Source organism: Pseudorca crassidens, chromosome X, assembly GCF_039906515.1.
Source record: "Pseudorca crassidens isolate mPseCra1 chromosome X, mPseCra1.hap1, whole genome shotgun sequence".
Lineage (NCBI taxonomy): Eukaryota > Metazoa > Chordata > Mammalia > Artiodactyla > Delphinidae > Pseudorca > Pseudorca crassidens.
Window position 1 is genome coordinate 87,251,043 of NC_090317.1, and position 16,526 is coordinate 87,267,568.

General features: G+C 41.3%; 1 protein-coding gene across 12 annotated transcripts in view; it reads left to right on the plus strand.

The window, feature by feature from the left end:
• Nucleotides 1-340: 340 nt before the first annotated feature.
• The window catches only part of HUWE1 (HECT, UBA and WWE domain containing E3 ubiquitin protein ligase 1), a 143,359-nt gene continuing 127,173 nt past the window's right edge, over nucleotides 341-16,526 (plus strand). For 7 of the 12 annotated variants that reach the window (XM_067723115.1, XM_067723111.1, XM_067723120.1 and 4 more), the window contains exons 1-2: nucleotides 2,854-3,160; nucleotides 6,571-6,711. The gene's annotated coding sequence lies outside the window, so the exon portion shown is untranslated. Of the gene's footprint in view, nucleotides 451-649; nucleotides 857-2,852; nucleotides 3,161-3,200; nucleotides 3,349-6,570; nucleotides 6,712-16,526 lie in introns of those variants that run through there. The other 5 variants (XM_067723123.1, XM_067723122.1, XM_067723113.1 and 2 more) reach the window with 4 other exon arrangements.

The following is a 16,526-nucleotide window of genomic DNA, read 5'->3' on the forward strand; positions in this document are numbered from 1 at the left end:
AGTTTTACCTGTGTAAACTCACTATGGTAGGCGCCCCCATCATCTCCCGCCCTCCACACAGTGTCCCCGCTTGCCCTCTCGCCCCCCATTCTTCGCTAGGCAGCTGGAGAGATTAATTTTTAAACGTTAGTCACATCAAATCACGTCACCCTTCAGCGGTTTCCATCGTGCCTCGAATCAACTCCCAATTCCTTAGTGACCCTACTATCCTCTACGGTTGTGTTTGCTGGGCCTGGAGTACCTCAGGCGCGGTCCCCCGTAGGGGACCCGGCTTCACCGCGGAGGGAGTGCCCTCCCAGGGGGCAGGGGCGGGGCTTCTCGAGCTGGGGGCGGAGCCTCAGAACGAGTATGAGGAGAGCCGGAGGGGGAGGTTTTCGACGGAGGGCGAGCGAGGGAAGCAGGTCTGAAGCAGGGCCGCGGACCCGGCACGCTCCTGCTAGTGCCGCCGAGGTGAGCGTCTTCCTCCGGGCTGGGGGGCGGGCTCTGCTCTCGCAGCCGTCCTCTGCTCCTCGCTGGGGGATGTTCCCACGGGACCCTGCGCTGAGGCGCGGAGGTGGCGGCCTTGGGGAGCCTGCGGGAGAGGCTGGTGAAGGAACCCGGCGGCCTGCCTCAGCCCTCCCTCAACCCCGCCTTCTCTCCCCTCCCCCAGGCCTCGGCCGGCGCCAGTGAAGAGAGCTCGCCGCATCTTCGGGGGCAGCCCGGCAGCGGCCGGCAGTGCGGCGAGAGAGCGGCCGACAGTGGGGATGCGAGGTACCGGCATTAGTCGTGGCCAAGTGGCCCTAGAGAGGGAGTAAAGGCCGGGCCTTCGGCGTTTCTCTCAGGGGTTCGAGGAAGGCGGCCTCAGAGGAGGGGGAAGGTGAGGGGCTGGCAGGCAGGCTTCGCGGGTAACTACTTAGGCGTCGTATATGTAGGTTTTGGTATCTAAATGGTACTACACACAAACGCGCGCGCGCACACACACACACACACACACATTCATTTCGGCTAATTGCTTTTTAAAAACTTAACAATATGTCTTGTAGATCTTCCTATATCAGGGAATCTAAATTTATCTCATTTATAAACAGCTGAATTGTATGATTGTACTACAGTTTATTTAACTATTTCCCGATTGATGTACATTGGCTTGTTTCCCTTTTGGGGGAGGGAAGGGGCTATTACAAGCAATGCTATAATGAATGGGCTTGTGTGTGTGTGTGTGTGTGTGTGTGTGTGTGTGTGTGTATTTCATGTATGAGTATTTCTGTAGGAGAAATTCTTAGAAGAGTAATCGCTGGGTCAAAATGTTTATGCATTTTGAATTTTGATAAATTTATCCAAACTGCCTTCCCAAAAGGCTATACTAATTTACACTCTTCAATGTTGTGCGAGAATGCCCATTTTTCCACAGTTGTGCCAACACGAATTATCATCAACCTTTGTAATTTTGGCTAATTTAAAGGGCAAAAAATGGTATATCATTGTTTTCATTTGCATTTCCCTGATTACTTGTGAAGTTGAACATATTTTTTATTTGTACGATTACAAAACTAAATAGGCAAATATCGATAGTTTTCCTATCTATAAGCAGTAAGCATTTCGAAAATTTAACACTAAAAAAACCCCATTCGCAATAGCAAGAAAAAAGAATAAAAATACCTAGAAGTAAACTACAAAACTTTATTGAGGAATATAATGAAAGAACGTTTGCATACGTGAAGAAGGGGATACTGTGCTTCTGTATAAGAAGGCTCAATTTTGTAGTGATGTCCATTTTTTCTGTGTTGATTTATACAGTTCATGCAATTTCAATAAATATACCAAGTGTTTGGAACTTAATATGATTCTAAAGTTCATCCAGAAAAAATATGGCTAAGAACAACCGAGAAAATATTTTAAAGATAAGTAAAGATGGGGTACTCGTACTACCAGCTATTAAAATGTACTCTAAAGGAACATTATATAAATTAGAATAGACAGAACAATGCATTAGAATAGGAAAGCCCACAAATCGAGCCAGATTGGCTCCCAAGATTTATTGGAGAAACATTGTTGGCTAGACGTGGAAAAACTGCCATATTAAAAGCTTCAAGCACGCACTCCCCCCCAACCCCCACCCCCGCCTTGGAAGCTTGAATTTTTCCTGAGGGCAGACCTCTTTGTTTGGAGAAAACCACTTTATTGGATCTTTTGGTTATGCCAAGGTAAAGCCTCAGGAGTTAAAATTTGTGGCTTTGGAGCTAGAACTAACGATATGAGCCTTTAGTTAGATTAAGATGGATTCAGTAGCCTGCAGTGCGGCGAGGGAAGGAGTGTGGATATTATCGGTCTTAAAAAATTTTTTTTCCGATCTAATGGGCCAAAAATGTTATGTCATTGTTTTCATTTGCATTTGCGTGCTTATTGTGAGATAGAACGTCTTTTATGTGTTAGTCCAAAATAATATGTGATTCCTGGAGTTAGGTAACAATGGGAGATCTATTGCTCCTCTTCCAGCATGGAGTTTGGTTAATTGGTACAGCTCTGCCCGGAAGCGTGAGAATAAACAGGTTGACTTTTTAAATTTTCCTCAAGCACTAGGCTCTAGACACCTTAGATCGGGGGCGGAGGCAGTTTTCAGGACATGGCCGAGATCTGGCGCTGAGCTGTGTCATCGCGAGGTTTGGCAGCCAGCTCCGCAGTGGGTCGGAAACCTCGTGGTAGGCGAGATCCCTGCAGGACGGGAGGTTCCTCCCTTCCCCTGAAAACTCCCAGTCATTTTCATGGAGCCCCGCCTCTCTCCTTTTTAGGAGCGTGCCCCAGGTCTCGCGAGATCTCGCATTTCCTAAAGACGAGGCGCGGGCGGCATCCTGCGGTGAAGTCGAAGGTCTCGCGGAGACCAAAACGTATTATCGCGATAGTTCTGATCGCGCATGCGAGAGCCGGCGGCGGCAGAGTGGCTCCGCCCCTTGGCTCTCCGTGAGTTTGTGCGTCATTTGCTTTTTGCTTCGCGTAGGGTGAGAACGGAGCCGTAGCGACTTCAGCTTTGGTGGGAGGAGGGGTCTGTGAAGGGCTGGGCTCAGGCTGTTCCCGTCGGGTAGAGGTTCTCGCGGGATCGCGCGGAGGCGGCTGCGGTTCGGCTACAGACTGCAGTAGCCGCGGAGGCGGCGGCAGCGTCTTCGGCTCATGCTGTTCCTAGCCGGTGAGTTCTCGCGGGAGCGGGGTTACGTTCTCTTGGAATCCGTTGGCGATGGCGGAGGTACCTCGGGTGGGGGGTGGCAGTGACTAGGGTCGGTTCGCCTGCTGTTAAGATGGCGGCGGAAGCTGATGTCTGTCCGGCCAGGACCCGGGACTGAGATGTTGGCTTTCCGCGTTTGTGACACCTCTCAGGTACCCGACGTTAAGGAGGTGACGATTGGCGAAAAGCCGAGGTGCCAATAAGCCGAACCTGAGGCGAAGACCACTCCGTCTCTAGTTGGTTGAGGCGACACCATTTCCCGGGCCTCAGCCGCGTGTGGGCCCGCCTTTACCCCACCAATCGGTCAACGCCTCCGTTGTCGCCGCCGCAGTGGGCGGGTTGGGAAGGGTGGGGGGCGGGAGTCCTGAAGTTCGTTGGGGAGTGGGGTGGGGGGTTAGATTTGGCAGCGGGGGAGATGGGACCAACCTACGATGACTGATTCCCTCCTCCTACCTTTTTGTGGGCTCGCCTCGGTTTTCCGCTCCTTCGGGGCCCAAATGAATCCTCTAGTTTTTCTTGAGGTGGGCTGTACTCCCCAACTCCCATGGTCTTTGAACTAAGATAGAGCGGGTCAAGCTTTGGTGCCTCTGACGTATTCCTTCCCCATTCTCCCCTAATTCCACCGTCCCTTTGAATCTTTCTCATCTACATGGATATTTGAGGCTCGTATTTAAGAGGGAGAGTCAAAGCTTTTTCCTGTCATCCCCTCCCCGGTCCTGCTAAGGCAGAGCTTAGCCCAAGTCTCCTAATCCGTCCCGCCCCCGCCCCCCCCAATTGATCCACTTGACACAGGCATTGACTAGAGACCCTTTCCTGTTCCCTGCATTTATTCCGTCTTCGTGGATGGAGTCATAGTAGCCTTCAAGCCTGTATGACCCTGATCGGAGCACAGGGCACTGATTTCTCCAACTCTGCTGCTCAACCATTTTTAGGTGGAACAATGAATGGGTTGGTGGTTGGATGATTGCAGTCTTTGTGACCTCTTCGTTCTCGGGGCCGTTAGCCTTTCCTTCCTCATAAACACCCACTCCTCTCAAAAAAGGGGGGAAAAAAACTTCTAAAAAGGCTGTAGAGAATAACCCTCCAGTGAACTAACTTTTTGCTCTTCCCCCCCCCCCGCCCCGCCCATCCCCTTTGCAAGCTTGGGAACCGCCCCTTTTCCCTGCCTTGCTCTGAGTTCCTGTGGCCTCTTGGTCTGGACATCTTTTTCTGCTGCTAACCACCTCTTACATGTTTCTCATGTAATTGTTAAGGATTTATTACTTCTTCTATTCCCCGCCCCCCCATGCTGTTTTTCTGGGAGCTGAATCCCCTAGAGAGAAAGGTAGCCTCCTGTCAGTCTCCACTACATTTACCCCCCCATGTGCTGGAAAATAAAATAGCTTTGATAGATTATGTCTTGCCCCTCAATCATTGCCCTGTTCTACTTTTTTTCTCCCCCCCGCCATTCCACGATTACTATAGACAATTCCCTATCATTTGTTTCCTTTTTAGATTACATTGTTTTCTTTTAGCCCCAGAGTTGCGTATATTGAGGAGACACCAACATTTCCCACTCAAGGGAGGCAGCCTGGTATGGTAGAAATACTGTGTGCTTTGGGTTCACATCAAACTTTGTAACCTTGGGGAAATTACTTTTCGTATTCTCAGTTTTTCATCTGTATAATGGGGATAGTAGCTCTTAATAGTTGTTAGAATTAAACAATTTATAAAGTACCTGGCTTATGGTAGGCATACAGTAAATTGTGGTTACTTTTTCTTGGTGTAAAAATACGTTGGCAGATGCACCTGTGTCATGGTAGTTTTATGACCTGGGAAAGGAGATTTTTGTTTAAAGAAACAGTTAAAGAACTGTAAATTTTTAGTATATTTCTAGGCCAGTCCTATCATTTTTGTATATTTTCCCCCCTCGTAAGCCAAACTTTTTATCTCCAGTGGTTTATTATGTTTGAATGTGATTCCTACCTATGTTTCTGGTCTAGGAGTTTTAATGCAAAATCACCTTCCTGGAATGACCCCTGGCCATAATGTTCCTGTCAAGAACCACACCCAGGTGTTCTGCCTTTAGGAAGGGATGTTTCGTCTCTTGCCTACTCCCTCCTTCCACTCCTTCAAAGTCGGTCTGTCCTGTCATTCACCCTATGAAAGTAATGAAATTTGGTGCTGTGCTTTTCACAGTAAGAAAGAGAACATCTGCTAGCTAGTTTTTAAGTGTTCCTACTGCTTTTCCCCTACCTCCTTTCTTTGGTCCCTCAGATCAGTGTGGGGATCTGTTATTTGGGCTTACCTGAGCAGGATAATTCTATCTGAGAGGATTTAGAAAGGTTGTTTGGGATACCAAGTTTCTTTTCCAAAGTGAATTACTGACAGTTCTTTAATACACTATCCCCTATTGTGTTTTTGCCATTTTATATTTTCTAATACTCTTTACTAAGTAGAAGTTACTGTATTCAATTTGGATGTTAGTTTTCCTTACTGTTTATATTTTAATTAGACCAATATTAAAATGAGTGCTTTTTTCTAATTACCTTGGATGGATGATGGGATTTGAAATAGGAATATGATGGTGAAAAGTTTACATAGGATTAAAATTTTACCATGGGTAACCATCTGTTAATTAACTATATGCAGACACTGGTTTTGCGCTTTAGGGTTTGCTTTATTTAGTTTGAAGTGCTTTGGAGGTAATGTAATTTTCCCCCTTTTTCATGGGAGGACAAGAGATCGCTTTCTGTTTTGAGATTTTGCCTTGGTGTTTTTCACAGTGGGTCAAGTAGTGATTAGAAATTAAACCTTAATTTGACTTTTGTCATTCGAAACTAGAATAAATCTGGGAATGATAATCTAGGTGTGACCTCTAAAAGGTTTAATTTATTCTAGGTGGTCTCTGAGAAGGGAGGAAGGAGTGGCAATACCAGTTAAAAACTGTCTAAGGTTCAGTGGCAGAGTTCAACCTGCGTTTCCAGGGTGTTTATCATTTGTTTCCCAGTATGGCCAAAAAAGCATGTATGAAGGTGAAAAATAATTTATGTGTGCAGTTTTTTTCACAAAAAATTCAACATTGTTTTAGTGTCAATTCACAACAAGGATATAACTTCGTCTATAAAATAATCACTATTCCCTATAATTTCATTGGAATTGAGAGCTGAGTTTTCAGGGATGTTGTCTAAATGTCAGAAGAATTGCTTTAGCTTTGGTTCTGAATTCTTGTTGCTGCTCAAAGCAGGTCCTAAAAAATGAAAATTGTTATGTGAGGGTTATTGCTTAAGAAATAATAACTGTGATTATGTTTGAACGTTGATATAATGGTTAGCTCCCCCACACCCTAATAAATGTGTTGTGTATCTCTCCCCCTCCTTTTTTTTTTTTTGTAGGTCCTCCAGTAGTCTGACCTGAGTGGGTTAGCACTCCAGAGGAACCAGCAGACCAACTTGGTCAGGAAGGTTCGTTCAGGAAGCTGTTGGAGCAGTGTTGAGATTTCCTACCAGGATGAGTATGATTGGCTGTGATTTTAGGTTAGTTTTTGTGGATCTTTGTGGGTAGTATTTGTATTATACTTCCTGGAATGGAGATGGTGGGGGTGTATGTATTTCCATTCTGTAATTGAGATACTTTGGTTTCTTCCATTGTCTGGATCTGATGTGGTACTGGCTGTTTCTTGTGTTTAAATGGAGCTCATTACTAAATTAAAATTTAAATGAATTCTGTCTGTACATGATTTTTTAAGTCACTCTAAGAATCATTCAAAAAATAAAATTGCAAAATACTATGTCTAACCAATTTTTTGGAATTTTTCGAACATATAAAAATTGGATAATATAATGATCCCCCTGTGTACCCATCACCGGCTTTAACAGTTGCCAACTTGCAGCCATTCTTTTTCATCTATACTTCTACCCACTGAGGCCCCTTACTCCCTACCCCTTGGATTATTTTGAAATAAACCCCTGCTGTTCTCTTTTTATTTGCAAAATATTTGTATCTAAAAGATAAAGTGCTCTTTTAAACATCAAAACCATTACCACAACTCAGAAAATTAACTGATTTTTTTTCTTTTTCTCACTGTATTGCACTGGCTAAGACTTTCAGTATGATAAAAAAATTAACTGATTTTTTAAAATATCAAATATGAAGCTAGTGTTCAAGTTTTAGTTTGAATCAGGATCCAAAGAAAGTCCATTTATCACAAAGGAAGATTGATATCTTTCTTAAATCTATTTTAATCTGCAGGTTCCCTCCCTTTTCTTTTTCTTCCAATTTATTTGTTGAAGAACTTATCCTGTAGAGTTTCCCCCACATTTGGTGATTACATTCTCAAAGTGGTATCTAACCCATTCTTACTAAATTAAAGACCCTGGAGGACCCCATTATAATGGAACAATGGCAGTAATCTCCTATATCCCAGTTGGAGTTGATACTGCTGGCCTAGGCACTATCCCAAAATAACTAGTCATGGGTTCCTTTTTCTGTGGCAGAGTCTGATTTAATTGATACCTGACTTCAGTTCCATGTCTTGGCCCTGCTTACTGCTCCACATGAAAAGTAGGCCTCCTTGTGGAAGAAGCTAATGTTTCCTAGATAATGACCTGATTGTGCCTTTGGGGTTTTTCATCATGGTTTCAATTTCCTTAGGTAGTTTAGTTATTTTTATACTATCTTATAATGTTGCTTTTTATTCTTTTGATGTTGGTATCTCAGCTGCTCTGACCCATAACTTCTAAGCTTTTAAGACTTAGTGATGAGTTCCTCTGGCTGTAATACAGTTTTTGAAATGGCAATACTAAACAATTTTTGAGAGCTTCCACTTAGACATCCTGATTTTCAGCTATTATACACAACTGTAGTTTTCCTGTGGTTATTTATTGTTTCATTTTATTTCTTCTGGAAATGCTGTTCCCCCAACATAGAGTCCTTTAAACTGTTCATTTCTTTCCTTGTTCAGCATTGGCCATCGTAGGATCTACTGCATGTCCCTTCCATGGTCAAAACCTGAGAATGGAAGTTGGGCACATATGCTCCAGTCAGCCTTTGACTTAAGCACACGTTGGGGGCAGAGCAAGGCCACTTGTGCCTACCTTTGAAATGAGAGTGATTACAAGTTGAAGGGGCAGAGAAGGTTAGAGGTCATGAATGAAAGTTTCTGAGGTATTTAGATGAAATATGATTGTGAATCATCAGTGCTATGGATCATGAGTTCAGGCTTTTCAGTTCTTTGTTCATTAATGGAGAAATCAGATCCTTAGTTGTAAATTGACTAGGTATTAAAGAAGTGATTTCTTGGGAATTACAGTGAAATCCATTTGTTCAAGAAAAGAATTTGAGCACATTATGTATAGTGATTAGTCATTTACCCTTGTCCTGAGTTTTCTGTAGTTAGGAAGTTTGAACAATATCGCTTAAACCTTGTAATCCTGAGTTTGTGAAACTAGGATAACTAGAGTTTTGGGAGAGAGCTTTGCACACAGTAGACATTTCAATATTTGAATTGTTTCCAGAATTACAAGTTTACAATGGAAATCTATTGCTGCTTTTCCCTTTTGTTGTGTGTTTTCAACCGTGGATTCAGAGTATTACTGAAATGCCAGAATTGGTTGCTTTGAATATATTTGCCTTTCACATTCTACGTTACCTCTCTTGCAGTTTGATTAAATTGTTAAAATCTGATGTGTAGCTGTAATCATATTTGGCTGCTTTACAGTGATCTCACTATCTGTAAAGTTGACAGTAACAAGCAATTGGGTGTTTTGCTATATTGTTCTCTGACTTGTTTCCTCAATGACCGGTTATCAGATGTTTATATGTTAATGTCAGGGATAATTCAGCTCAGATTCTTTGGAAGCCCTCTCATTTGATGTGTCATAAGGGTTGAGTTGCTAAAACGTGATGTACTTGTTGACCAGCTTGGTATAGAAACACTTTCAGATAGTGAAGGAGTGGTTCTCTCTGAGTAAAACAGCTGTAGGTTTTGTTTGAGCTGTTAACCTGAGCATTTTCAACTTTTAGTTAAAAGTTTTAGTCATTTGGCTTTAAAAATTACAGTGGTGACATGGATTAGTTCCAGAATGTGATTTTACAGAAAATTGGAATTTCTTTCAACTTCTTATTAGTATATCTTTAAATGGAGATTAGTATTGTAGATTGATTCAGTTTGGATTGCTGACTGGACTAGGTGAATGTGAAAATTCTTTTTCAACTCTGAGATTCTGATTGTATAATCTTAGATATTGAAAGAAAGCAGTTTTTCCTTTTCAGTAATCTTTAAGTAGTGACTGAAAGGGACAAGGAGTAGGGAGATGCAAATTATTCTGGAATGACTTCTTAGTATAATCATTTAGACTTTAAAGATTGGTAAGTGTGAACATACTGCCATGAATTTATGTACCATCTTTAGCATAACACAAATTTTAAGTCCTTATAATTAGGTACCAAGATAATTGCTCTGGAAATACTTGGGTATATTGTATTTGGTGGCTGCTTATATTTTGGAACACATTTGGAAGATTGCTTTAATGATTACTTATTTGCTACAATTATTTTCTTATTTTCCTGTCTTTATAGTGAGGTGTATTTTTCCTGGTCTTTGTTTTTTGTTTGTTTTTCTGGCCACACCGCGCATCCTGCAGGATCTTAGTTCCTTGACCAGGGATTGAACTTGGGCCCTTGGCAGTGAAAGCGTGGAGTCCTGCCTAACCACTGGACCACCAGGGAATTCCCGTCTTTGCTTTTTTTGTTTGTTTGTTTTTAAACTTCCCCTACTAATTTTCTATTACTGCATTCTGCTGATTGAATTCTTATAGGTGGAAAGAGCTTTCAGCACAGTGATTAAGAACCCAAACTCCCTGGGTTCAAGTTCCAACTCCATTGCTTATCAGCTGTGTCATCTTGTGAAAATTACTTAACCTATGTGCCACAGTTTTTAATCTATAAAATGGTAATAATCGTGTTACCTACCTCATAGGGTTTTTGAGAAGTTTAGCTGAGTTAATGCATATAAAGTTCATAGAACAGTAGTTCTGAAACTTTAGGGAACATCAGAATCACCTAGAGGGCTAGCTAAAACACAGATTGATGGGCCCCATCCCCAGAGTTTCTGATTCTGTAGGTCGGGGTGGGGCTAGATTTTGCATTTCCAACAAGTTCCCAAGGAGATGCTGGTGTTAATGGTCAGGGAACCAGTAGAATAGAACAGTGCTTGGCACAAAGTGTTAACTTTTTATTCAGGACTACTTTCCCAGTCCCTGAATAAAACACTTGACTCTTCAGTGCTGATTAGTACTGCCTTCAGCTAGAAGCAGTTTTGAAATCCTTCATTGCAGTGGTTCTCAAAATGTGGTCCCCAGATCAGCATCAGCACCATCACCTGGGAACTTGTCAGAAATGCAGATTCTCAGGCTCTGCCCCAGTTTTATTTTTAAAGTGTGTCTTGACTTAATTGGGGTGTCTTAGACTCTTATTAACATCTCTATTGAGGTATAGTTCACATACCATACAATTCATCCATTTAAAGTATACAAGTGGTTTTTATTTAGTATGTTCATGGTTGTACAACCATTACTACATCAATTTTAGAACATTTTCATCATCTTTAAAGGAAACCCAGTGGCCATTAATCACTCCCCTTCTCCTTTCTCACAACCAACCACTAATCTATTTTATGTCTATAGATTTGCTTATTTGGGGCATTTCATACAAAATGGAATCTTACTATATGTGGGAAACTTTAATGTGATTAAAATGTTTTCCTTTTATTGTTAAAAAAATAGAAAACAAATATGGAAAACTATCCCCAAACAAATATATGGTTTAATAAATTATCTTAAAGCACTTTTGTTACTACCACCCAAGTCAAGAAATAGAATTTTGCCTGTCACCCTAGAAGTCCCTCCATGTGCCCATCCCCATCACAGTATCCTCCCTCCCTCTGGAAAGTGACTACTGTTCTGACTTTATAGTAGTCACTTCTTTGCATTCTTTTATGGTTTTAATCATACAAGTGTGCATCCCTGGACAGTGTAATTTGTCCATTTTTAAAAACTCAGTTTGTCTTTTAAGTATCTGTAGCTTCCCTTTCTTCCTTTTCTTTATACTTTGTCTATTGACAAACTCAGGCCATTTGACCTGTAGAATTTCCCAGACTGAATTTTGCTGATTGCATACTCAGTATAGTTCAATATGTTCTTCTGTCCTCTATATTTCCTAAAAATTGATAGCTACATCCAGAGGCTTTATAAATTCAGATTCATTCCCTTTGGCGGTGGTGTGTTCATTTACATTTGTTAGGTTGTAGTGGTGTCTTGGATTTTTTTTCTTTTTGATGTTAACAGCCACTGCTGCCCAAAGCTTAGATCCATTATTAATTCATTGAGAGTTGCAAAATGGTGTTTTAACTCTCATTTTCTTTTCATGTATTGGCTGGAATAATTTATAGTTTATATAAGAAAGGCAGAATAAATGCTCGGGTTTTAAATTTTTTTCTGGCAACTTAACTAGTTCTGTCCCTTTGGACAAGTTAACTTAACCTATCAGTTGCTTCATCTGGGAAAAATACCTTATTTATGGGTTTATTGGGGTTAAATGTGAAAATATAAGGTGTTAGTATACTGTAGGTGGTTAAGTATATGGTAATTTCTTTAACATACTATTTCACTTAACCCCTCTGACAGCTCAAAGATGGGCAGTCACAGTGGTGAACTGATGGCCAGTTAGCACAGCCTGTCTGGATCCTTCAAGTCTGTGGTTAAGGAGGAATGGTATTTGTTCTTTGATCATTTGGGGGCTAAGTCTCTGGCCAGTGATAACTGAACGTTCCACCAGAGTAGTTTTTTGCTTTGCCAAGCCTTTGGAGTCACATTCATACCCCCGAATGGTCCTACCCAGTTCTGTGGTGGTGTGCAGTACATTGATTGCCTTGATCTCCCACCCTCCAGCTACACAGCCCCCTAGTGTTTTAGTTTGTTCAAGGTTCTCCTGTAACCTTAGTAACCCATGAGTCTTCCTAATGGTTATCAGTATCACCACTATTAACATACTTGAGTAGCACTTTTTAAAATTTTTATTTATTTTTGTTTTTGGCTGTGTTGGGTCTTCGTTGCTGCGTGCGGGCTTTTCTCTGGTTGTGGCCAGCGGGGGCTACTCTTCGTTGCGGTTCATGGGCTTCTCATTGCGGTGACTTCTCTTGTTGCGGAGCACGGGCTCTAGGTGCGTGGGCTCAGTAGTTGTGGCTCGCAGGCTCTAGAGTGCAGGCTCAGTAGTTGTGGCGCATGGGCTTAGTTGCTCCGTGGCATGTGCGATCCTCCCAGACCCAAGGCTTGAACCCATGTCCCCTGCATTGGCAGGCACATTCTTAACCACTGTGCCACCAGGGAAGCCCTTGAGTAGCACTTATAACATTTCATATATTGTATAAAATATAGCATATGGCACATAGTAAGGCCTCAATAAACTGGAAACCATTGTTGGTTTTGTTGTTATTGTTGTTAATATTATATCTTCTTTTTCCCTCTCACATCTTACTTCTCTTCAGTTCAACAAGCATTCTCTGAGTGTTTCTAAGTACAAGGAGCTAGGGACATAACATTAGTATAAGAGAAGAGTATAAACCTGGATATATCCAGTATCATTGTTATAGATGCCTCTCTCTTTGTATCTATATCTGCTGCCATGTTTTACAGGGACTAGCTTGACTACTCCAGCTTAGAGTGCCTTGCAGTCTGTTGACCTAATCTGGAGCTCCAGTTCCCTGCTTCTCAAATTTCCTTAACTGTCTTGGTGAGGCCAGCCTTAAAAGGAAGTATAGTCTGGAGAGGTATAGATGTCACTTGAATACAACCTTTTACATAGAGGATTTTAGATTTTTGCTTTTTAAAAGTAAAGGCAGACTGCCTGCATGGCTGAATTCACATATCTACCTCTAGCAAAACAAATTACCAGTGGCGGTAGTCTTCTCCATGTCCAACAGAAGAGCTGGATAAGACCCTTATATTTGGTATTGTCTACATCAAACTCCTTATTTTATAGGCACAGGTTTTGGGGAAATGACTTGCCCAAGGTAACATGGCTGCTTAGGGGTGGAGTTGGCCATTGAACCAGGTTATCTAGTTTGGTATGTTTCCACTATGCTGTATCTTTCCTTGAAACTGAATTTATTATCTGTATTTCTAAATATGCCAGCAGGTGTCATCCATAGAAGTGCAAAATAAGTGGCCCCCTTCCTATAAGAAAGTTAACCCCAAAAATGGAGGAAATTTAAGGGAGTAGAAAGGTAAATGAGAAAGTCAGAAGTTCAAAGAAGGCTTAGTTTCTTTTGCCCTTTTGACTATGGTTATTACTTTTCAACATAAGGTCAATTTGGAGCTCTTTCATGGGACAATTTGATTTGGTTGCATGTTTTCATGCATATTTATGGATTTATCTATAGATGTGACTAAATTTCCTGCTTGTAAAACTTTCAAATTAAAGTGATGTTTTCTAAGCTCATCTTTTTTTCCCTTCCTTTTCAACTGTTTTAAATTATAAAAGTGACGTTTGCTATTAAAAAAAAAGATTCAAACAAAATAAACATTTCAGTTAAAAATTAGTACCCCCCCACAAATGATGGTCTCCTTTTATATCTGTTAACAATGTGTACATATTCTTTTATAGCTTTAACGTTTACATACTATGCTTATCCATTTATGTACTATACGTATTTTTATACATTAGAATACATGGCTGGACTCCATTCTTTTTAATGGTTGCGTTGCATCCCAAAAGCATGAATCTGCTATAATTTCATCATTCCCTGTTGTTGAGCCTTGGAAATAGAATTCATCCTGAATCAAAGGGTGGTACCCATTTAATTTTTTGATAGGTACTGCCAAAATGACCTCCAGAAAGGCTATATAGAATTGCCATTTCCACCGAAGTGTTTGTGAGTGTCCTTTTCTCCACCTACATTTGCCAAAACAAGATACAGTTGGTCCTTTTAATTTTAACCAGTCTGTTGAGCGAGAAATCACATCTCCTTGTTTTGATTAGCATTTTTGTAGTTACTAATAAGGATAAGCAAATGTTTATATCCTCTGCAAATTACAAGTTCCCTTTTACTTGGTTTTCAATAAGATTGTCTTAGTGAGTTTTGGGTGTTCTTTGTATATTAGAAATATTAACCCTTTATTTTTCCTGTTGCAGATATTTTCTATGGTTTGGAATTTTTATGTAGTCAAATTCTTTTGTTTATGGTTTCTAGGTTTCACATCTTTCTTGGGAGATCTTTTCTTTGCCAAGGTTACAAGAATAATTCCCTGCGTTTTATCTTCTAATACTTTTTTTTTTATTTTTGCGGTACGCGGGCCTCTCACTGTCACGGCCTCTCCCGTTGCGGAGCACAGGCTCCGGACGCGCAGGCTCAGCAGCCATGGCTCACGGGCCCAGCTGCTCCATGGCATGTGGGATCCTCCCGGACCAGGGCACGAACCCGTGTCCCCTGCATCGGCAGGTGGACTCTCAACCACTGCGCCACCAGGGAAGCCCCTTCTAATACTTTTTTTAAAAATATTTATTTATTTATTTTTGGCTGTGTTGGGTCTTCGTTGCTGCGTGCAGGCTTTCTTTAGCTGCAGCGAGCGCGGGCTGCTCTTCGTTGCAGTGCGCGGGCTTCTCATTGTGGTGGCTTCTCGTTGTGGAGCCTGGGCTCTAGGCACGCGGGCTTCAGTAGTTGTGGCATGTGGTCTCAGTCGCTGTGGCTCGTAGGCTCTAGAGCGCAGGCTCAGTAGTAGAGCGTAGGCTCTAGAGCGCAGGCTCAGTAGTTGTGGTGCATGGGCTTAGTTGCTCCGTGGCACGTGGGATCTTCCCGGCCCAGGACTCGAACCCGTGTCCCCTGCACTGGCAGGCGGATTCTCACACACTGCGCTATCAGGGAAGCCCCTAATATTTTTTAATAGTTTTTTTTTAAGTTGGAATTTGGCCAAGTAGCAAACTGGGTTGGTTACTTTTTGCTCTATAGGTTTTGAGAATAATTCAGGTTGTTCATGTTTAATACCTTTAACATTTGTCTTGAACTGAAGGCATAGTGTTATAGACAGTGTTTTAAGGGATCTTATTTATTATATTTCCATTTTACACATGTTTGAGGCCCAGATTGTCCTAAAGTCACAAAGTCAGTTTGTGTCAGGGAACTAGAGTGCCTTTGCATACTATTCTTACAGTTTTAGCAAACACCTTTCAGTTATAAATGTTTTAAAGCAGCAGATTGTTCACATTGTCTGGTTTATTTAAAGAACATTGGAAATGACTGTGTGCCGGGCTGTATGTAGTGGTGTTTAAATTTACTCAAACAGAGCCAGTTTAGTCTATATGTTGGGACATAATCTTTTTTTCTAAAGGCTTTGTTTTAAAGCTTTCTTATCAGTGAACTAATTTGATCCTTGTAACAAACCTGTGAAGTTGGAATTGTTCTCAATTCTGAAAGGAGTTTGCTGCCATGTTGATAATTGCTATAAATAACTTATTAACCATGTAAAAGAATCTTTGTTCCTTCCAAATTCATTAAAAGTAGCTCAGAATAGTTGAGGTACACTTAAAATTTTTGATTCTTAAGTGGCATGGCCCGAACATTATTTAGTAGACTAACCTTTGGAGAACTATAACTAACTTGAGAGTGAGACCTGGAACTTCCTAATCTTGTCATCAAAGTTAAGTTTATGTCCGTAATTAAGGCAGACAGTTTGGAGATTAATAAATACTTTATGTTCTTCATATGCAGATAACATGTAGAAAGGCTGGGGAAAAAAACAGCTTTTTTTGGCTCTTGATCGTGTGTGTGTGTGTGTGTGTGTGTGTGTGTGTGTGTGTGTGTGTGTGAGAGAGAGAGAGAGAGAGAGAGAGAGATACCCAGCATAAGATTGCTGCCCTTAGATTAATCTGGAGCTAAAAGAAATAAGACATAATAATATGGCTTACTCTTCGCCAGGCACAATCCTATGAGATAGACTGTGTTGTTTATTTTACAGAGGTTACTGACTTGGAGTAACTTGTCTGAGATTATACACCTAGTAAGTGGAATTTAAGCCCAGCTTGACTCCCAGGCTTTTCCATTCTGTTGTTGTCCTCTATTTCACTTTTACTTTCTTCCAAGTAGTATTCCTCAGTTTCTACTTTTAAATTTAAAAAAATAATAATCTTCATGTATGGTAGCAGATAAATACTAAGTTCTCTCTTCCCGTCATATAGATATATCTTTTGTCAGAATATTTTAAGGCATTAAAACCTAGCTTTTATTTAGAAATATACTTAATCTAACCTTTTTATGAAAGGATTGTGCCTTTTCTACCTGTCTTCGGGATACAGAACT